Raw genomic sequence first — 24,720 nt, 5'->3', positions numbered from 1 at the left:
GTGATAAGGTGTGATGGCTATAAAAGGATTTCGTGAAAGTCTGGATTGATGTATTATGATTGATAATATAATGTAAGCTTTCTCCCTGTGCCATATATAGAGCTATGGGTCCTTTACAAAAGCCATAGCTTTTGACTGGTTATATGATTAAAACCATTCCCTGGATCCCTAATTTCTCTTAGGATCAATCACAAATTTTAACATGTCTTAACGAGGCCTGGTGTCATCTGCCCTGCTTAACTTTGTGAGAGTTTAACGTCTACTCACACCAACTCCTGGCTCAAACCACATAACGAATCATTTTTATACAGGAACTATTTTACTTCACAGCTCATGTGATAGACACTGTGATTCCGTTGTCAAAAAAGGAAGTTGTTCATGCTAGAGGGCTTAGAGCTTAGCAAGTGCTTAGCAATATAGTTCCTGACTTTCATTTAGTTTATCCAACACCCGGAATGTTCTTGTCTTCTCTCACACTCTTTTCACTTTGGGGGCTTCACAAATGCTGTTCCCTCTGCCTGAAATACTTTTGCTCGGTCCCTTCCCCCAACCCCTCAATCTTTTTCATTAGGTAAGTGCTATTTAGACTGCATCTCTCAATATGAATTTTGTATCTTCAGAATAAAAGACTTCATCCTACCCACTCCCCCACCTCTACAAGCACAAACACTCTGCATTAGTGCACTTATCTTGTACTTTAGTTACAAGATACTTCACTGGAGATTCCTGCTGGCAGAAGAGAATCTCCATAAGGCCAGGTACATTGTTGATCTCGTTTTTTATTTTATCCGCCTAGCAAAACTACCTGAAACATCATGGCTGTTGGATAAATATTTGTTGAATTAAATATTTAATATGTATTTGGTGTCCTCTGTGACAAACAAGTGAGGAATGTATTATAATTAGACACCTTTTTATTGGATAAAACTACATGACAATTTCTTCTTTTGATAAGTCAACAGCATCTGGAATGATTTACTGGAATGATTTCACTCCCCTAGAACATCTAGCTTCTTGAAGGTTTCCAGTGATGGGGAGATCATTATTTTTTTTTTCCAGACCACTCCTATTGCATAACATCCTTCCTTGATTGTCATACAGTTCTTCTCGATTATGAGCAACCATCTAATATCCCATAACTTTGTCCTGGCTCTGCTCTCAGAAGCTAAGCAGAACCCTAATCCTTTTCCTGAATGGAATTTGGCCATGTTATCTAAAGCCACTGATCATTCCCCTCCCTCCCCTCTTCCTCCCAAATCCGTTCTTCTTAGGGTAAGGCACTGTTGGGTTTCTAAAGGAATCCTTCCATAACACGGCTCCCAACTTTTCATCATTTTAGTTCTCCTCCTTCGAAGGTACTCTGATTTTTCATTGTCCTGTTCCTATTGAAGAAAAAATATTAGTTCTCATCTGGACAATAATTCCTATTGACTGTCTTATTTCAGTATCTTTCAGCAGTTGCTTTATGTTGCTGGTTTATCCTGAGCTTAAGGGAAACCAAAAGCTCTAGGTTATATCTTCATTCAATTACAATCTTGACAAGCTTCTTAGATTTCTCCCTGTTTCCTTAAGGTCTTCACTGAAATCACTACGACAGTTATCAAGACCATAGTCTGGCATGCAGAAAAGATTTCCTAAAGGAAACTACATCTTGTGGTGTCCAAGGCATTGGCGAACCGCTGGGGAGGCCTGGAGAGTTATCATTCTGACCGCAGGGTCTAAAGAAGGACCACAAAATGGGGTGATGTTGCACATCGACTGAAAAATAAGTCTTCCTAAGAAAAACGTGGTTCCTGGCCTCTCAGGCTAGCAACGTGTTCCAAATAGACCAGGAGGCCTTTCTTCAGAACAGCGTGTCTCCTGTTTAAGTGACAGGCCCTCTGATCCCACTTTCAGATCCTGGAAATTCACATAATTTCTTACAGAAAGCGTATGGAAAACACAGTGTTCTGACACCATTTTACAGCTCTTCTCGTACTTTATAATTTTTGTTGAGTGCATTTTAAAATTAAAGGAGATCCTCAGGACTCCGAGTGTTCGCAATGAACCTGCAGTCCATTGTATTTCAAGCCCTCAGACTTTCTTCTTTTAACATTGAGAATAAGGGATACAATAAATTATAGGTATTAGATTTCTGGCAAAATGCAGTTTAGGACACTGCACGTCTTAGCACAAAGTGCACAAAAAGTCAGTCTTTTCTGCTGTCATAAAGTGTATTGAAAACGGCTATTGTGCCATTAAAATTAATGTGATCACTCTTCTCTTTCTGTCTAAGTCACACTGCCCTTTAGCCCAACCCCTGCAGGTCATCTCCCCTAGAAGACAATGAGCCCTCTCTGGTTATTCCACTTGAATTAAATGCTGAAACTAATGCTGTGGAATGTTTCTTTTCTAATTCATATTTTACACAAAAAGATTTAATTTTCACGTAAGATTGCTGAATTTCCATTTGGATATTTCCCATACTCTGCATCATTTAAAACCTACCACCATAGAAATGTAGAGGGAAATAGTCTCTCTCTTTGAAATATGCTTGAAAAAGGCATCAAACCTGAAATAATTTACTGCAACTTTTTGATTTAAGACAAAAGTTTTGAGGTTTTGTTAGGCTTTAGCGTAAAGCTTGGGAGTTATCTACAGTATATGAATATTTAAATGTGAAGAATTATATATCCTATGCAATACAGATCTTAACTCAAAATACAGCTACAATGCATTTGGTATTAAGCATTGGCTTAAGAAAATGTAGCTTCTGTTACAATGTTCTAAAATTAAATTTATAGCAAATGTTCCTTTATTGATATCTAACCAGTTTGTGGGTTAACCTCACTGACCTTTTTAACACAGGGAAGAAACTTGGGGGCCGCTCACCTCACCAGGGAGGTTTGGGTATGGGGTAGCTACTGCATACAGGCCCTTTGAACAGTGGACCCAAGTTCCAGGTCCTTGAACTGGTTTCAGAAGGGGCACATGGGTTCTTCTTTATATCTCTTTCCTCCAACCCCCACTCTGGTAAAATATTCACTAACTACTATTAAATTGCTAAGCAAACTGATTGTCCTTGACCCTTAAATAGTCAAGATTTCAGGCAAATTGTTTTTATGGATATGCATGCTAGGATTCAAATGAAGTTACTCTAGTATGAAACTCAATAACTTATAAAATTCACCAATTCATTTATATTAAATTTTCTTACACCCCGCCCGCCCGATATTGACATACTTTTACGTCCTATTTGGCAAAGAAAACCTACATTATATTTTACCGCTTGATTGTGTGGTATGCCTTCCTTTCTTGCTATTCTCAAACAGAAACTGCGTTCACTCTTAACTGAAGAGAGTATTCTCGGTACTTGCCAAAGGGGAACGAGTGGGAAGATAAAGAAACAGTCTGCTGCACACCGTGGACTCAGGCAGGAGAGAGTAATAGTCTGAAATCCCTTTTCTAATTCGGTGCCGTGGCCTTTCGCCTCTTTCCTTGCATACCTGTTTCTGTCCCCTGTCAAATGACAAAACTAAAGCAGCTCAGTGAGGAGTCTGAAGCCCTTTGTTGAAGGGAAATCAGTCCATGGACTGGGGAGGCACAGCCCCTCACAAGCAGCGCAGCCCTCTTCCCGCGGGATTCTGGGCAGGAGCGAGTGTTACATAGAAAGTCAGACGGCAGGACGCGGAAACAGGCCGGGACTGGCTGGGCGGCCAGGGAGCTCCCTTTGAGGCTAGCAGGTTCCATTCTGCGGGGTAAGAGAAGCTAGCGAAAGCTCACTGGAGGATTGCAGTTGGTGTATGTTGTGTTCTGGACGGCGTGGAGTATCCCATACGGGCAGGCTGACTTACGTACACTCAGGTTTGTGACATAAGCCCAGCCACTGGGGCAGCCTCTGTTTTGCGGGTTCCAGGCTACGAATTACCGTAATTACCGCTTATCGCTAAGTTTGCACTTGCCCCATCAGATGCTTAGAAGAGAGCTGCAGGCTGCTGAGAAGAAAGCAGCTGGGGCCGAGGGTCTGGTCTCCACCCATGTCCCCTCCTCCAAGACTCTGAGCCTTCTTGCAGGGAATTGGAGTGCTCGGCAACACAAAATACAAACGCACCTTTCAGACGTCCTGTATCATCCCTCTTGCCTTTTCTGATGCATAAAAATGTACACATGACCTAAATAAATGACTACCTTCCTTAAGGCCTCGTTTTGATATGAGTGGTATTTTAAAATAATAGCATAAATGGCTGAAGGAAGAAAGAACTATTAAGAGATTTGAATTCCAATTAACTGTCAGTGATTGCTTTGTGGCTCTGGGTCAATTGAACTGAGAATTCCAGAGATCGGTGTTTTCTGAGGTTGCAAAGGACAGGGTCCTGGCGGCTTGCAAAGCTCCTCAGTAGCCTTTGAGACCATCAGTTAAGCTTCAGTTATCTCAGAAATTTACTTAAGGAGCACACCTCATTTCCTAATGTCAGAAAAGTGAGGAGGATTTTCAGTTCCTTGATGTGTTCATACTGAACTATTTTCTTCACTTTTCTCAGCTTCTTTTGCCCTTCTCTTCTGTCTTCCTAATCATTTGATTCATAGCAACCCTCAAAACAAGACAGCTGAGACTGTTTAATAAAAAATTTCGAATGGATCAAAGGAGTGTGGGGAAAGGAAAATTTTACGTGTCAGTCATGGAAAACCATTAATATGTACTTACAGTAACAGTCTTAATAATGTGCCATTCAATGACGGCATTATTTATATAAATTCAAACTATAAAAATCTTGTATATTATCCTCATATTGCACATGAAGAAACTGTCTGTTTAGCTCCAAATCTTATAATATTAGCCAACATACTATATAAGTAGTTGGTATAGAAATTACAAAGATGCATGAATATGGCTTAGAAATGGTGCTAGGAAAAAGAAAATGCGGGCAGTGTTTTCCTTCTGCTTTGTGTTTCAGTGTCATAATACTCTGGCATACCTTCTGCCTCCTCATTTACTTCTCCCATTCTTAGCTGAGGAAGTTTTGAGAAGGAGGCTGCCTGGCCCAGCCACTCCTCATCCTCTGAGACCGGCCACCTAAATGCAATCACGTGCTCCAGTCTGCTCCCTGCCCAGGCACTGTGGTCAAAGCTGGGCTTTTCCAGTGCTGTCACTGGATGGGTAAATCTGCGTAGCTCTGAAGTACAAAACCAGGAAAACACTTTCTCCAGCAGCTCTGTCGGTCACAAAGCTGACATTCTGATTTCCGTATGGCTGTTTCTTCTGTCTTCTCTCGGTATATGTCAGACTTTGAAAGCATGGGCGGCGGAGAACAAGGTTTATTAGTCTTGTCAAACACCAGCCTAGCACCAAAGAGTAAATGCTGTTTTGGAGGTATTAAACAAAATGTCAAAATGTTACAGCACTCACGAAAGGGAATCACCAATTCTGCAGTGAGATCAGGAGTGGGTTTCGTAGAGTAGGTAGGTTTAACTCAGTCTAGATGTAAGAGTAGTGATTTTCCAGAAAAGCTGAGGGGTGGAGATTTAGGCAGCTAAAACACGCAGTACAGACATAGCTCATTTTATTGCCCCTGGCTTTATTTTGCCTCACAGACATTGTGGATTTTACAAATTGAAGGTTTGTGCCAACCCTGCCTCCAGCAAGTCTGTAGAGGCTATATTTTTCAATAACATTTGCTTAATTCATGTCTGTGTCACATTTGGTAATTCTCACGATATTTCAGACTTCTTCATTATATTATATTTGTTATGATGATCTGTGATCAGTGGTCTTGGATGTTACTATTGTAATTGTTTTGGGGCTCCATGAACCACATCCATAGTATATGGTTAACTTAATCAATAAGTGTGTGTTCTCACCACTCCACTGACCGGCCATTCCCCTATCCCTCTCCTTCTCCTCGGGCCTCCCTATTCCCTGAGACACAACAATTTTGAATTTAGGCCAGTTGATAACCCTACAATTGCCTCAAGTGAAAAGTGTCACATAACTCTCATTTTTAATCGAAATCCAGAAATGGTTAAGCTTAGTGAGGAGGGCATGTTGAAAACTGAGACAGGCTGAAAGCTAGGTCTTGTGAATGCAAAGGAGAGGTTCTTGGAGGAAATTAAAAGTGCTGCTCTGGCGGACACACAGATGACAAGAAAGTGAAACAGCCTTATTGCTGAGGTGCAGAAAGTCTTAGTGGTCTGGGTCGAAGGTCATACCAGCCGGTGTAGGTGAAACAGGCTTATATTGGAAGAAGATGCCATCTAGGACTTTCATAGTGAAAGAGAAGACGCCAATGCCTGGCTTCAGAGGACACACTGACTTTTATTAGGGGCTGATGCAGCTGGTGACTTTAAGTTGAAACCATTCAGAAAATCCTGGCGCTCTTTAGAATTACGCTACATCTATCCTGCCTGTGCTCTGTCAATGGAAGGACAAAGCCTGGGTGACAGCACATCTGTTTACAACATGGTTTACTGAATATTTTAAGCCCACCATTGAGACCTACTGCTCAGAAAAAAAAGATTCCTTTCAAAATATTTCTGCTCAAGCTCATGGATCAAGGAGTAATTTTGACTTTCAAGTCATTATTTAAAAAATACATTTTGTTTTGTAAGGCTGTAGCTGCCATAGGCAGTGATTATTATTTACAAAAATAATTTGTTTATTATAAAGATTTTGAAAATGCAGGAAAGTACAGAGAAGGGCATAGAAATCACCAATAATCTCATGTCAAGAATCTTAACCACTGCTAATATTTGGCATATTTCCTTTTGGTCATTTTCTCTGTGATTATTTGCACACAAGAATTTTCAGCCTACAAAATCATTTTTCACAAAATGGAGCACAGAGGCCAATAATAATGTCTGAGTGAGTGGGTTCACCTCAGCACTCCAAGAAGCATATGCCTCTCTCTCTGAACTCCATCACGGCAGTGTGAAGGCGGAGACCATCTTGTCTGGATGAATAAATCTTTTAATTCTTTGAAATACGTACTACATAACATAGTTGTAAGGCACTGTATATTCAGAATGGAAACAATTTCCCCACACCCTCTGACTTCCCCCAGCTATATTCTCTTCTGTACAATGAAACCAAAGTTTTCTCAGAAATCTTGAGAATCATGCTAACTAGTACCACTTAGGTTTTATCCTTCATGATATTCTGTAAATCTTCAAAAAAAAAAAAAAAAAATACAAGGCTCAATTCCTTCCAGGGAAACCCATTAGCAATACACGGCCGGGTGCACAGAACTTTTTCTTGCCATTTTAGTTCCCTGGTAGCAAATGTGAATGGTGAACCACGGTCCCCAGAGATTTGAGGAAAGCCTGAAATATGAAAAATAAGAAAACAAAATAAGCAAACAGCAAAACTGGAAACCAGAAGTCTCTATGCTACGAGGAAAGAAGAAACTGTCAAATACACCTTAACATCTTAAAGATAAAAGATTTAACTGCCACAAAAAATAATATAATGCTTGTACGCTAAAAAGTGAATTTTCTCCAGCTCCCCACCCTTGGCTCCCAGAATGATGGCAGGCAGGCTTGTAGACTCTTGGAAGGCACCTGGAAAAATCCCTCTGCAGAGGAACTGAGTAGTTCTACAAATATAGTGGATGAAATTAGTATATTATAAATAGCAATAGAAAGTTGAAGATTAATGAAGAGAACAAATCTAGGCTTCACGGTCATTCAAAAGTTTTATTGATGAGAGGATACAGAAGAAAGTCCTTCAGGATACATGGCAGAGACCTGCAGTCATCTTCCAAAATTTTCAGAAAATCATTATTACATGGTTTATAGAGTTTTATATCACATTTTAAGGTTAAAATTCTTTCATAAATCTTTTGCTGTGTCTGTATATATGGAGAAATTTTGCTTAACAATGAAGCACCTGATATTCTATGGCATCACTGTGCCAGTTTTATTTACCCTCCTCCCAGAGGAAGAAATCACTACTTGTGGATGTTAGTAGTTTCTGTGTCTGTGCCCCTAAATGGAGTACTTGATAGAAACAAAGGAGAAATGAATGTGTACTAAATCTGGTCTTCTCAATAAGAATGACCACAAAAATGACCATAATATAAAGGGTAATAAATACACAGTTCAGGACTCCCAATAAACTAAGATTGTACTGAAGAAAAGTGAAATCATATTGACAAGACATTTATGCTTATATCAAAACTCATGTTTTTTGGATTCAGTACTTCAGTAAAAGAGCTCTATGAAATCACGTGGATTTAATGTGTAAGCACCATTAATGGGTATTAAATGAGACGAAAATAAACGTAAGACTGTTCATCTCTTCTTGGATCTCAAAATCTAGTTGGGGCAGTGAGGCATTAACCCTTAAAATTTTTAAAGTAAATCACAGTTTAACGGTAACTTATCTTTCTGTGTTCTATAAATTCAAGATCACCAAAAAAATCAAGAAATATGGAGTTTTTGTTTCAAAGGAGTTTTTAAGAACAAGAAATCATTTTCCTGAATTAAAAGTAAAATAGTAGAATTTTAATGAAAAAGAATATGAAAACGAATATATGTATTTATATACATGACTAGGACATTATGCTGTATGCCAGAAACTGACACATAGTAACTGACTACACTTCAATTAAAAAAAAAAAGTAAAATAGTAGAATTTTTAAAATTCAATAGGAGATTTGGAAGTTGGCATTAAGAAGCTCTAAAACAGAAAAAAAAAACATAATAAAATGAAACAGAAATGAAAGAAAAAATGTATGAGCACCTCATCTCTCACCAGATGTCTGCAGGTGAGGCTGGGGCACTAGCGGCAGGGAGGCCAACGAAGAAAGGGCTGGAGAACCCATCGCCACGCCCCAGCCAGCTCTTACAGGGGCCCGCCTCGCTTCCAGGGGCGGCCCAGGGGCAGACTCTGTGGGGCGCTCCATTTGCTGCCCCCAGCTCTGCGTTCAGGCAGGCTGGGCCCCTCAGCACTCCTCCGGGAGGCCCAGGTAATCAAATCCCTCCTCTGGAGGGAAGGCCGCTGGAACTGTGTAGCTGGCGGTCAGGCCTGCAGAAACCCTGCTCTGCGATCCCAGGGACTCACACACTCCACCTGGCTGCACTGGGCGCTTCGGGGAAGGACCTTCCACCACATGGGGACACCAAAGGAGGCAAACAAGTGCTCACCACTCTGTGGGACTGGCACTTCCACCCAGTCACACTAGGCCCCAGGCCCCAGGGAAGTGCTCTCCACCCACCATGATGTCAGCTGAAATCCAGCTGGGAGTCTAGCCGGAACCAGACACATAAAGCAGACCGGAATAGCACGGAAAGGGCTCTGAAAAGGAAATTGTCATCGGAAGCAGAGCCCACACAAATCGGGGAGGACTGTTCTCTGCTGGCTAACGCAAAAGAAATTAAACAACGCACTCCTAAGTAGTCAGCGAGCCAAAAGGAGTCTAAAAGGTCACTTAAAAAATACCCAATGGAATGAAAACGAATCCAGATTATAATGAACGGCGTGTGTGGCAGCCTAGCACAATTAAAAAGGCCCCCATCAAAGCAAAGTTGTGCTATTTCAGCCACCGTGGATGAAGATACGATCCTAAAGTGTTCCACAGATTAAAAAACAGGTCTGCGGGGAAGAAACAGAATGTAAATTGCATTTTATTTCTCAACAGCAAAAATGGAAGCCAGAAATTAATAAAAGAAATTAATGAAGCCTTTAATAATAAGATGGAAAAAGATTCTTTTTTTTTTCTTCTGGAATTCTATATCCAGAAAAACTATCTAGTAATTATGCTCTTAAAATGGATATTTTAGTCATGTGAGTTCTCAGATACTACCTCTTTCGAGCAATGATCATCCATGGCTGCTAAAACATTATATGATGTATGCTATTGTGATAATGTTTAAAAAGTCATCTTTTAGAGACATGTAGTTAAGTATTAAAGACAGCATAGCATAAAAGTGCCTAATATTTGCTTTATATCCAGTGGTGCTTTTTTGGCCATGTGTTGAGAATTGTCAAATTTGGGTGATAGATATATGGGTTTTCATTATTTAATATTCTTTCCTTTTGTATGTGTTTAAAGTTTTTGTAATAAAAAGTTTTTAAAAACTCCGAGTTTGTAACACCCTTTTTTCAGAAGAATGCGCTTCACCAAAACAAAGGTGTAAGACAGGAAGAGAGGAGAATTGAACACGGAGAGAAGGCCAGTCAACACAGCAGAGGAGCAAAAGGACTTCCCCAGTTGATCATACAAGGAACTTTCAACATCCTGATAGTGGACACACATACAGGGTAACAGTTGAGTCTCTTGATAATATAACAGATGGAAGGACATAGTGACCTGGACTCTCCAGGCGGACAGCTTAGAGCCAAATGCTGGCTCTAATTTAGTTTAAGTGTCTACAGGCAGCTCTGTCACTTCTCTGAGTGTCAGTTTCCTGTATGTGAAGTGAGAATAATTAATATGGTCTAGTTCACATGATTGTTGTGAAAATAAATAAGATATTTAATTAAGATAAAATAATTGTAATAAATAATGGCACGGCTATAGTATTGTTGCATAGTAGCATACACATTTATTAGTGGTCTGTTGTGTACCTGGCACTCTTACACTTTTACATTATATTTTTCATTCCTCTAACCACCGTGAAATATAGGTAGACTTATCCCTTGTTTAGAGATGAGGGAATTAAAATCAGGGAGGCTTAGGGATTTGCCTGGGACAGCCATAAAATATCATTTCCAGGTTTCAGTCCACTTTTGGTTGCCTCTGATAACTTTCCTTTCTATTAAAACTTAATATTTTTTAATAAAAAAATGATAATTCAGTGAAGCTTCTGATAAATAGGCAAGAAACTATTGTTAGAGAACAAATCAATTGTCTACAATGATTTTCAATTATTTAAGAGAGGGAAAAATAGAGAAAAGAATCTGTTTAGAAGTTCTGCAAAAAATTTAAGGGGCAAATAATACATACAGATAAATGGAGTTGCCATGAGGAGACAGATGCAACCAGCATGTTTACAGCATCACTGAATCTACTAAAATATGAAGCAGCATGGCTTACGTAACTTCTACTTTTGTCACACTTAGGGAAAGACTGCACTGAAAATTGTAAATGACTACCTTTCCACTCACTAGTGAATATAGTAATCAGAAATTAAAATTTATTCATAGGGTATTTATACCTTAATAATTAGAAAAATACACAATGTTTTCTTAAATATGGATTAAAACTTTTCTTTCACCATATCTATTTCTGTAAGCGTTAAGACCCATCCAAGCCAATCTTACTAATGTTATGCTTAATGCTGATAAAGTTTCTGTGCAGGCATTAATAGTCCAAGGCATTCTATTTATAAGAAATATCTCCCTTCTTTAATTACATAAAATTTCTAGCATATTTTACAGCATTCATTCTTTAACTGATTAAACCCTTTGGTCCTATGTAAGTGCAAATGTAACATTTCCTTTTGGAGGGATCTATGCAATTCTAATGCCTTTGTCTTCTCCCGTGGAAAAGAAATTTGCAAAAATGCACGTGCATAAATCCGACAAATGAAGGTATGTCAAACAATCCTCAGAAGTAATTAACATGAAGGGTAGCTATTGCTGGGTAATCTGCACATTTTCCCATAATATATTTACAGTTGTTTTATGTTAGCGCAGGCTCGTCTTGAATGAATTTTCTAGATTGTTTGCCATCTATAAATTAAGACATTGTTTTATTGCTGCTCCCTCTTGCAGTAAACTCTCAGTCCTATATTTTTATAATAGCATTAGAAACATTTCCCATTACCTGTAATATTTCTTAAAGATGATTAATGTCACAAATTCTAATAGTCCATTTTCAAAAGTTGTACATTTTTAGAAATACATTAACAATGTTAGCTCTAATAACTAAATTTCAAATATCAACCTCTGTATTTCTAACTCAAAAACACCCAAATTAGAGTCACCTAGAGAGAGTTTTCATCCTGATATCCAGGTCATACCCTAGGCAAAATAAATGGGAATTTCTAGTGATAAAACCAAGATATTAGAGTTTTTAAAGTCTCAGGGATTTAAAATGTGCATATACTTCAAAAAAAAATTTTTAAATGTGCAGCCAATTCTGAGAACCAGCAAGGCACATGTTAAGTGAGCAGATTCAGTAAATAACAACGTACCTGAATTCTTCTCAAGCTCCAGTCACCACAGTTCTTTTTTGACATAGCAGTGAGGCATCAGTACCTAACAGTGCATGATTAAAAGCACAACCAAACCAAACCATAAAAACAAAAACAACACTGCTGGTGGGAATGTAGTTTGGTACAGCCATTATGGAAAACAGTATGGAGATTCCTCAAAAAACTAAAAATAGAATTACCATATGATCCAGCAATCCCACTTCTGGGTATACATCCAGAGGGAACTCTGATTCAAAAAGATACACACACGCCAGTGTTCATAGCAGCACAATATACAATAGCCAAGGCATGGAAGCAACCTAAATGTCCATCAACAGATGACTGGATAAAGAAGTTGTGGTATATCTATACAGTGGAATACTGTTCAGTCATAAAAAAGAATAAAATAATGCCATTTGCAGCAATGTGGATGGACCTAGAGATTGTCATTATAAATGAAGTAAGCCAGAAAGAGAAAGAAAAATACCATATATCACTCATATGGAGAATCTAAAAAAAAGAGGGGGGGAAAAGGACACTGTGAACTCATCTGCAAAACAGAAACAGACTCTCAGACATAGTAAACAATCTTATGGTTACTGGGGAAAGGGGGTGGGAAAGGATAAATCTGAGAGTTTGAGATTTACAAATGTTAGCTGCTGTATATAAAAACAGATTTTAAAAAGTTTCTTCTGTATAGCACAGGGAACAATGTTCAATATTATCTTATAATAACCTTTAATGAAAAGGAATGTGAAAATGAATATATGTATTTATATGCATGACTGGGACATTGTGCTGTACAGCAGGAATTGACACATTGTGACTGACGGTACTTTAATAAAAAACAAACAAACAAACAAAAAATATTAGCACCAAACTTGTACTTAGAATGAAAAGGAAATAAAAAGCTAGCACACTGAGAAAAAAAAAAAAGATGTCAAGGTTGTGCACAAATATCATGTTAACATGTAGGTGGAGGTGCAAAAACTTTCTGTGATATAGAGGAAGCCTATATCACTTTGAACAGAATGGGATCTATTACGAATTTGCTCACCAGACAGCAAATTCTGATTTAATGGGAGCCAATTGATGAAGCAGGCTTACCTGTAGGAAGATACAAGTGTTGTGTTCCAGCAATAGGCGGATGGGTGGTATCTGCTAAAACGTGCTGGCTGCTTCCGTACAGCATGGGTTCCCGTTGATTTCCAAAATTCTCCATTGGAAAATCCCAATTTGGTGTCTCCACATTCTGACTGTTACAGTATGATTTTCCTTTTTTTTTTTTTTATCTTCACTCTCCAAAATTCTTTATTGTACATAAAGTAACAAGTGAATATGCATGAGTTATTAGCCAGTGCAGTTTGTAATTGACAGCAAATGGAAAACAGTAGGGAAGAAGAATGCATAGAAATATTTCTCCAATTAAGGGTGCTCCTATGTCCTTTATTTTTCATTTTCAAGTAAGTTATTTTACCCATACTGCCAAATAAAAACCTCATATCATTCGACACACTCTTAGCCACAATCAGAGCATCATCCCAAACTTGTAACATAGTGACTTTGAAAATGATTGCTCCCAAGCTTTTTCAAATCTATAATTTTACTACCTATTGGTTATGAACTTTTAGTGAAAAAAATGAATCTTTACATCCTGTTGATATTAATGATTCCTTTTAAAGTTAGCTTTTTCTCCACAGTCTATTGAGTGTGTTTTTTCCTTCTACTCATTATTTTTCTTCAGATTGTTTGATTATATGTATGAGACAATAAAAATAGAAAAGGAAAAGGCAGGAGCCAGGCAAAATTATGAGAGTAAGTCTAATAAGAAAATGTTTACTTAGCACCAAAACTACTTAATTAACCCAGTAATGAGAAGGATCTACTTACAACTTAAATGCTGCATCATTTTATAAATGAGTTAAAACAAAGGTTTAAGTTGAGTGCTTAAAAAGAATGTTACCTTTTGTTCTCATCACACCTTTATTACACATGATTTTTCTCAGTAGAATTGTTGCTATCTCTAAGAAACACTAGGGTATTTGAATGGATTGTACAATGCTGTGATTTATTTATTTACCACCTCAACAATTGTTTCATGAGCGTTTAGTATGTGCCAAACATTGCATGTCCCCTGGGGATGTCAACGGCAAAACAAGACAAAAAATAACAACCAAAGTGTGTTGATGACCTCAAGGAGTCTGCAATCAAGTGAGAGAGAGAGAGAGACACGGGGAGAGAGCGGAATCAATTAAATTAACATAAAATAATAATATATAAAAATAAATGACATAAAATTGTGTTAGGTGAGAAGTAGCATGCCATGGGGTACATGACTTGCAGGGACGGAAGAGCTGCCTCTTAGGAAAGTGAAAATGAGGGAAGGTCTGAAGGTTGAATCATCTTGGGGAGAGGAAGTGGAAGAGCTAGAAATGTGACAATTAGAGGAACTTGGGAACCATTCTAGTGAGAAAATACATAGAACTTTGGCTAGTGTGAGAGAGCAGGAAAACTAAAATGAGGAAACATGCAGACTGAGGCTGTAGAAAGAGAGCCTGAAGTGTCCCAAAAACAGTTAAGAAGCCAGTGACAAGGGACTGACGTGATCACACCAGCGTTTTGAAAAGTTCACTTTGCTCATATTCATAGTCATGTATTACAGACATTTAATATTGTGACAGACTAGGTGTAGTGGAGCACGACTGAAAATTCTGAGACAAGAGATCCATGTACTAGTGCAAGTGACATAGTTAGTAGTAGTTTCATGTTAATATTTTATTAACTAATTTGCATAACGTAGAGCCTCACAGTTTGGAAGCATGGACTTTTAAACTATGCAATGATGATATCTTACTGGCCATTAAACAAAATGGATTTCTTGTTAAACTTGTATTAAATGGAAATTTTTATGCCAGCATTCATTAAAATAGCAAAAGAAAAAAAAACAATTTGCAAGATTACAGGGATAAAAATAGAAATACAGGCTGTGAGCACAGAAGTTGATTGACTCCAGTGTTACTCAGTGTGACATGAATTTTTACTTAAATTATTCATTTCAGTTTCTAACTAAGCCTTGACTTCTACAGGAGGCTATTTAATCATCATTTTAATAAGTCCCTAATCAATTTTAAATTTCTCTTGTATAATACATTTTTAACCTGAGAATGGGAAATCCTGGAGGTACTCTAATATACATTACATGACAACATAGGACCTGTAGTCCTTAAGGAAAATCTAAGAGAATGTGTGGGATGATGTGTTTGGCAGGTTCTCCAGAGAAACAGAACCAATAGGATTGACTGACTAATGGATGGATCTGTTTTAAGAACTTACCTCACACAATTATGGAGGCTGGCAAGTTCAAAATCTGCACAGCCAATGTCTCACTTTGAATCCAAAGGCCGGAAGCTATTGTAGAACCAGGAAGAGCCTACATCTCAGTTCAGAGGCCACCAGGCAGGAGAAATTTCTGTTAGGTAATGAAGGGTCAACCCAACTGATTGGATGAGACCCAATAACATCATGCAGAACCATCTGCTTTATAGTTTATCTCATCTGAAAACATCCTCATGGAACATCCAGAAGAAAGTATGACCAAACATCCAGGCACCCAATGGACCAATCTACTTGACACATAAAATTAACCGTCAAAGATGAGCTTATGAAGGATTTAACAGAAAGAAAGACAACTATGCGTAAATTTAAAAGAAACTGAAATCTACTGTCTCATTTTTAGTTGTTGGCTAATTGTCAGTTTCTTTTTTTTCCTCACAAAATGACAGTCATTTGTGTAGGAGAGAAAGATTGAAGTCAACCTTAAATTTATTTATATTGTATGAAATGCCATATCTATTTACATTTAAAAAAAACTTAGCTACAAGAAGATTTTTGTTTGTTTTGTGCTTACTAATTATAAAGCCTCTAACTATTTTTATTTATTTATTTTTAATTGAAGTGGAGTTGATTTACAATGTGTTAGTTTCTAGTATATAGCAAAGTGATTCAGTTATATAAATAAATATTATTTTTCATATTCTTTTCCATTATGGTTTATTATAGGATATTGAATATAGTTCCCTCTGCTAATATAGGACTTTGTTGTTTATTTATTTTATATATAACAGTTTGTTTCTGCTAATTCCGAACTCCTACTTTATCCATCCTCCATTCCCTTTCCCCTTGGTAACCATGACTTTGTTTTCTTTATCTGTGAGTCTGTTTCTATTTTGTAAAGACGTTTATTTGCATCATGTTTTAGATTCCACATAAAAATAATAAGTAACATCATATGATATTTGTTTTTCTCTTTCTGACTTACTTCACTTAGTATGACAATCTCTAGGCCTATCCATGTTTAGTATTATTCTTAATATTTAGTATTTATTTATATTTAGAATAATTTTTACTCATTTTAGCATTACTTTTATGGTTGCTCTAAGGTTTAAAATATAAATCTTTTATTAATCATCGTCTATCTTCAAATAATAATATATGACTTCATGTATAGTGCAAAATCTTTACAATACACTTCTTTTCTTTTTTTAAAATACACTTTAAAATCTTCCTTGTGATCTTTTTCTGCTGTAATTGTCATGTTTCCTTTTTCTTATGCTATAAGTCTGGAACATACTGCTTCTGTATTTTCTTTAGTCAATTGTCTTTTAAAACAACTAAAGTAAGCAGGAATGTCTTTTATACTTCCCTTTATTTCTACCATTTCTAGAGTTTTTAATTTCCTTATGTATGTGCAATGATTTATCCTGGCATATTCCTTCTCCCTCAAGAATTTCTTTTGATAGACAGTGACAGGTAGCAAGTTGTGCTTACTGCTTCTTTAATATCTTGCTCTAATGTAGTCAAGTCCTGTTCAATTTCATGCCAAAGGCATCCCTTAATCAAAGAAAGAGATGGGTAACTTACACTTTAATGAAAGAATCACTGCACCCTGATCTGAATCTCTCCTCCTGGATGTGAAACAGGTGGAAGTTCTTCAGTCCAATCTCCTGAAGATTGGAGATTCTGCTATTTGTTGTTTTTAATGACAAAAAAAAAAAAAAATCAGGAAGGAAAAGGAGAAGAAAAATTATGTGTGGAATGTTTTTTTCTTGAAATTTATTTTAAAACAGTAGTGGTAAGATTGGTTATTATAATATGGTCATGAAATAAAGGATTCTATTCACAACTGCAAAACTACTGAAAGAAGGACCTAGTTAAAATATTTCACTAATTATATATTGTTTCTAAATGACAATTATTTTCCAGGTTCTCTTTAAATAAAAAATTACCAAAAATACTGCATTTCCTCCATCAAGATGACTGATTAAATATGGCTTTGCATTTTTGCAAGCTCAGCCGGTGAGCCGGAGTGAGTAGTGACAATGTCCTCAATCCCATTTTCTTGCTTTACAACAATTTGAAGTGACCCAGATTCCTGGTTAAGTCAAGTGCCTGAGTTTTGTCTCTAATTTTTTCTACCCACACTGTTAGTTGAAGTGAAGGAAAGGAAACTCATGAGGTAGAGAGTGGGCAAAGCTTATAAAACAAATATGTGGCCATAGATTTAATTTAACAAAAGCTTCTTTGACAGTTTTAAAAAAGAATTTGTTTTAATATAACATCTATTTTGTCTGTATGTACGTATTCTTATTTAGACAATTTTGGGGAAGTGTATTTTCATTGAACATAGAGTTATGAGTTGACCTTATTTTCTTTCAATACTTTAAAGATGACCTGAATGTCATCGGGCTTGTACAGATTCAGATAAAGAGTTTGCTGTCGTTTTTACCTTTGCCGCTTCCTATGTAATATGTCTTTATTCTCTTGCTGCCTTCAAGCTTTTCCTGTTTATCTTTTTTTTTTTTTTGGCAATTTGAATATGATGTATTAGGAAAATTATTTGGCATTATCTCTTTGAATGTTTCCTCTGCCCAATTTTTTCCTCTTATCCCTCATGCTAGATAATTTATTTCCCACATTCTCCATTCTGTTCCCTTCCCACACTTTTCTTTCTTCAAAAAAAAAAATTTTAGTAATTTATACTGCTGCATTTGGACTGATTATTTGCTCAGCTATGATAATTCTATTTATGAGCCTGTAAAGAAATGATTCAATGCTTGTTCACCTGGGGAAAGATCATTCTATATAGTGTTGGGAGCAACTGTAGATTACTTTTGGTGGGAACATGCCTAAAGTTTTCTCAAAATAATGGGAAGCCAGTGTGGCCCCAGCAAAGTAAATGGCATGGGTGGGAATGGGTAGTTAGAGCTAAGGGCTGTGGTCAGAGAGGTCAGAGAGGAAGTCAAAACAATGAGGACATTGTATGTAACAATGGAGACTTTTATCTTCACTCTGAGCAAGATGGTGAGCTGTTGGAGAATTTTGCACAGAGGAGTGTCATAATCTGTCTTGATAATAACAGGATTACTATGGCGACTGTGTTAAGAACCGACTAAACAAGGCTAACGGCAGGAACAAGTGGCCTAGTTAGGAGGTTACCATAGTGACCCAAACAAGAGATGATAGTTGCTTGGGGTTGTGATGGGCTTTTTGAGTTATCAGTTAGGCTCAGTTTCAGTCCTCAGTTATCTAATTGATCATTAGTCTAGGTACTTCTGTGAAGGGATTTAGCAGAAGCAGTTAAAGTCCCTAATCAGCTGACTTTAAGTAAGGGAGGTTATCCTGGATAATCTGGTTGAGCCTGACTTAATCAGCATTACACGTAAGGTTGAATTTTCCTTGTAGATGTAGAAAAAAATTCTACTCCTGAACAACAATTTTGGCCATACACATGAATTCCAGCCTGCTTGTCATCTTCCTTCCCAGATACTTGTGCTACAAATTTCAGATTTGCTTAGACAATATGCCATCATGGAAGCCACTTCCTTGAAATCTCTCTCTATATACACATGTGTGCATACACATACACACACACATATATAAATATTCATTCTACTGGTTTTGCTTCTCTGGTTGAACCCTGACTTTACAGGAGGTAAACAGTGATAAGACTGTGGATATAAGTCTTTAACTGGAGATCTGTATCTATGCTATCTATCTATATATTCACATACCAAATAAATGCATAAATTTGATCTGAATATTCTGTGATATGCCATAAAAATTAACTGTTCAATAAATACAGATCTATACATCATTTTGATGACTATTTCCTTTTACTATATGGAAACCATTATTATTTAATTGATTTGGTTTATTTCCTGTTTTAAAATTGTAAATAATTTTGATTTGAACTCTTGTATATATGGATATGTGGGTGTTTGTCACATTTAAACATAATTTTTTAACTAATAACACTGATAGCTTATCACATGGCACATAGTAAAGTATTTCAGAGATAAAAAAAAAGTTTCATAGCTAAATGTAATATATAGAGATTATCTTCTGATACCTAATACATTTGTTTGGTAAAATTTTGTCTTTAAAAGTCCATTGTTCTTAAAGTATATGTTGCTGATTATGTTAAATTTATTTAATTACATTTTAAGTGTGAATGCAAACTTAGATACATATAGGTTATAAAATTGCACTATCTGTGGTTTATAAAATCATAAATAGAAAGACTCTGAACATTATGCGGCAAAATCATGAATTTTACTCCTCAAAGAACTTTCTAAGATTAATCCGGAGTCCATTCCTTTTTAAAGAAAATTAAATGACCCTATTTTCCTCTGTTCATTCATTATTTATGCAGTAATCCCCCGTCTGATTTAATGGCTCATTTCAAAGTGGACCGTGCAGTGTTCTGCAAATGAAAATAGTACAAGCTGAAAATAAGCTAGCTGGTGGGTTTTCGAATATATAAACAGACTTGTTCCAGCACCGTGAACGCCTCATCTCATTCCTAACTTACTGCTATTTCAGTGGGAGGGCCATTTTATGAATTCAAGGATGTTTATGGTTGGATAGAGTCATCCTCTACATATTAAAGATTTCTCCAAGTTGACATTTCCAAAAAGGACAGATAACAGAAGAGGATGAGTTTGGAGGCAGGAGGTGTTCCTTGTTCTCACAGCTGTGAGGACTGTTATTAGTGAAAGACACTCTAAGAATATATTTCGTTTTTGACAAGCAATCTCTGTCAAATGATGGCATGTCAGCATTTGGTGATATTTTGAAAAGAATGTCAGGTGCAGCAAAGGAAGGAATCACTAGTTTAGTGGTTGGTTAAAATGCGTCACATTTGACTTCTGAATACATTTGATTTCATCAAAACTAAAAAGCTTCATTTCTACTCATTCTTGAACACGGTTTTCTCTATTTTGGGGGTGGGGAGAAGAAAAATGGTTTTGTGTGGGTCTATGCTTATTTCTTCCTCACATCTATTTGCAATTACAGGAACAACAGAAATAATTTAAACTCCCAGTTGCTATTACTGATCTAAAACCTGCACTTAGGACTCCCTTCAGCCTGACATATGTAGGATGGTAGCCTTTGAGCTGTATAATGTGTATAAAATCCTGTATTTTAAGAACTCTCCTAATATGAATGGTATGGTCTTTCCTGCTGAGGAAAGCAGCTGTACTTTTATCCTGATCCAGAACAAACCACTGCATGTACAATGAGAAGAGGAATTCTCCCCTTGCTGCTTGCTAGCTATACGGTCGTCCCCTCTTTATCTGTGGTTTTGCTTTCCAAGGTTTCAGTTGCCTGTGGTCAACTGTCGTTCAAAAATATTAAATGGAAAGTTTTCTAGAAATAAACAATTCATAAGTTTTAAGTTTTGCTGCATACTGAGTGGGGTGATGAAATCTCATACCCTCCCACCGTCTCCTGGCTGAGATCCCCCGTCACGGACACCCAGCCTGACACATGGTCATGGCTCAGTGACCTGGGATCACCTGAAGCAGATGATCCTTCTGATGTCTCATCAGAAGGTCAGGAGTAGCCTAACTCCATGTCACAGTATGTAGTCACTCACCTCATTCCATCTCATCGCACAGGCACTTTCTCACCTCACATCATGACAAGAAGAAGGGTGAGAACAATACAGGAAGATACTTTGAGAGAAAGAGGGAGAGACCACATTCACGTAACTTTTACTACAGTATATTGTTACAATTGTTTTATTTTATTAGTTATTGTTGTTAGTATCTCATTTATAAATTAAACTCTACCATAGGTGTGCATGTATAGGAAAAAACAGAGTATATATAGGGTTTGGTACCATCCACGGATTCAGGCATCTGTGGATGTATCCCCATGGATAAGGGAGGACAACTACTGAGTAATTTAGATAACTTAGGACCAGTTGCTTTGTGTGTGTGTGTGTGTGTGTGGGTAGGTGGGTTGTGGGTGTGTGTGCATGTTTGCACATACCCAAGGCTTGATTTCTCACTTTTTAATGGAGGTACTAATAGGAACTACCTCACAGGGTATTATGTGGACTCAGTGAGTTAAAGTGAAGCACCTCCAATCTTGCCCGGCACAAAGTCAGAGCAGAGGAAATGCTGGCTTCTTTATGCCTTATGTGCCAGTGGGAGTACTGTAGGCAGCACCTGATCTAAAGATAGCTCTGCGGGCTCTTACTATTGACACTGATTTGATACATTAATAGCAGCCAATACTGCAACATGGATTCTTTAAGCACAGTGTCTGCAATCCAGACGTGCATTGCAGTTGGTCTAAAAGGTAACCGTTTTATAAGAAAACTCATTTCCATAGAAGATTCCAGTACGAGCTCTATCTCCAGATGGATACGTGATCTCGGGCAAGTCGCTGACATTTATAACATCATAGGCATTTGAAATTAGTATTTGAAGCTCGTAAATCTGAACTAATTATGATTAAAGAAATTGAAGTCAGAAATCACATAGCTAATTGGTGGCAAAATTTGAACTCTCTGTGCAGTGTTATTTAATTTTACTGCATTAATACAGTCAACAAGTACTTATCAGCAACTATGCTAAGCCAGTCAATCAATGTCAACATCTATAAAATGAGACTGGGTAGACATATTACGTGATGGACTTTCGAACTCTGAAATCCTCTTCCTCTGTGAAACAAAATTAAGAATCATTCTGACCACTTAATTGATTCATTAAGTGTTTCAGAAGTGTGAATTAAACTTTGAGACAATTTATTTACAGCATGGAGAATTCAGAAGCCCTGGCGTCTCCCTGGCTTGGGGAAATAACACCGTTTCTCTGAGCATCAGTGTTTTCATCTGAAGGGTTGGCATAATACAGAGCAGGGCTGTGATACATACAAGGGCCAGTGTGACCTGGCTCTACGAACACCAGCTTCTCACCGTTCCTACACTTGAAGCTGGTGGGTGTATAGAAATACTAACACCCAGTTTTAATCACCTCTCCTCCGAGCTCCCCAGTTTGTGAGGTAGGGCGTGTGAGATGGTCACTCTTTAAACATCAAAATTTCTATAAACTGCATGTAACATTGTCATTACTTTTGCTTCTTTATAATCACAGAATGAGAGCTGTATGAGGTCCAATCACTCCATTTTTGGTTGAGGAACCTGAGACAGAAGCCTTAGCAGCCGGCTAGTTGCAGCCTCAGACGTATATCTTAGTTCTTCTGAACGCTGTTTTCTGATCTGGAGTGAGAGACACTGAGCACCTACTTTCTCATACATTGGTAGGTGCTTTAACACACAGCATCTTGAAACAAGGATCACTCTATAGTGTTTTATATTTTTGAGGGTACATGATATCTTCAGATTTGATATTGTTCTGTCTTTCTTGAAAATTGATACCTTTATCACTATGAAGTGTCCCCATTAATCTCTAGTAACGACTCTTGACTTAAAATCAGCCTTGTTTGACATTAGTATGAATACAGAAGCTTTTGTTGGTTGGGATTTACATAGTATAACTTCGCTCTCACTTTTAATCTTCCCATTTCCTAATGTTTTAGGGGAATCTTCTGAGTAACGTATGGTAGGTAAGGTGGTGAAAAAAAATCTATTGTTACAATCGTAGATTTTTAATTTTAGAAATTAGTGTAATTATATCTAATGTGATTGCTGATAAATTGTATTGATATAACTACCACCATGCTATTTGCTTTCTGTTAGAACCTCATGTTTTAAGTTCCTTTGTCCTGTCTTTTTTACGTTCTTTTGGAATATTTAACGTTTTTAACGTTCCATTTTTCTCTACAATTACTATTGTGCACTATTTGGTACATTAGTGTCCCCTAAAGATCACTGCATGCATACTAGGCTCTTGTGGTCTAATATAAATCATGACGTGTACAAATTTCCCGACAGCGTTAGGACCTGGCAGCACTTTAATTCTGTTCGACTATTCCTGCCCTTTGTGTCCTTGTTGTTATGGATTTTAGTTCTTATTTTGTCTGACATGCCACAAGACATTTTTATTATTGTTTTGAACAGATAATGCTCTGTCTGAGGTAGGGATTAAAGCTGCCTTTTTTCTCCCCCCATAAAAAAATGTCCTATTGTTCTGGCTGTACCCATTTGATTCGTTCTTCTTTTTCTAACTTCTTAATCTAAAAACAGCTTAGACCATTGATCGTATACAGCTCTTCCTTTCTAATCTTTAAACTTTAGCTGCAACTCCCGAATGTTTTTATGTTGTATTTTAATTATCATTCTTTTAAAATATATATTTTTCCTTTTGACTTTTCCTTGACTAATGGGTTCTTTTGAGGTGTTTTTACTTTTATTTTCTGCTACATGTCCTAATGTCAATACTTCTGCTATAATTTTGTCAGTGAGCATCTTCAATGTGATTTCAATCATCTGAAATATATTGAGACATGTGTTAGAGCCTGGCATATAATCGATCTTTGTGGACATCTTTGTGCAGTGGGTAAAAAGTGTATTTTTGATTGTTGGAAGTAGTTTTCTGTAAATGTCAATTGGGTCAAGTTAGTTGACTGGTTTTCAAACGTGCTGTATTTTTGTTGTTTTTCCCTTGATTTGTTCTGTCAGTCGCTGAGAGGAGTCGCAAAGTCTTCTTCAGCCTCGTTTATTGATTTGTCTATTCTTGAATTCTGTCAAATTTTACTTAATGCATTTGAAGTTCTGTTTTGGGTATACTTAAGCAGTTTGAAGTGTATCTTTTTGATGCATTGATGCTTTTGCTATTGTAAAATTCCCTCTTGCTTTCTTTACTGTGAAGTCTACCTTAATATAGCCACATCAGTTTCTTGTTCTTGGTCTTTGAATTCTTTATTTTTTGATGCCCTTTTATTTTCAACTCGATCCTGTCTTTGAAGTGTCTAATAACGATACATAGTTGAATTTCCTTTCTTAAAATGTCCACTTTGATAGTCTCTCTTTTCATTGTAGTGTTTAGTTCAATTGCGGAAAACTTTGATGCCTCTAAATAAATTTACTGTCCTTATTTCAAAATCCAAATATCTAAGGTAGACTGAAAGACATGTATTTACTTAGCAGAAAATAACTTCTCCTAAAGATAGGATGGCATCTATGGTGGCACCAACAGAAAGGCAACTAGACCAGTTTCCCTTTTGCAGGGAAAGGGAGGAGGAACAGCCTTCTCTGAAGATGTCCATATGTTGACAAATAGTATCTACCCCTGCACAAACCCACACCGGCTGTTGTTGGGGAAGGCTAGTCATCTAAATGACTCAGACATGTAG

This window comes from Camelus bactrianus, chromosome 23, assembly GCF_048773025.1.
Source record: "Camelus bactrianus isolate YW-2024 breed Bactrian camel chromosome 23, ASM4877302v1, whole genome shotgun sequence".
Classification (NCBI taxonomy): domain Eukaryota; kingdom Metazoa; phylum Chordata; class Mammalia; order Artiodactyla; family Camelidae; genus Camelus; species Camelus bactrianus.
Note: the sequence above shows the minus strand (reverse complement) of the source record.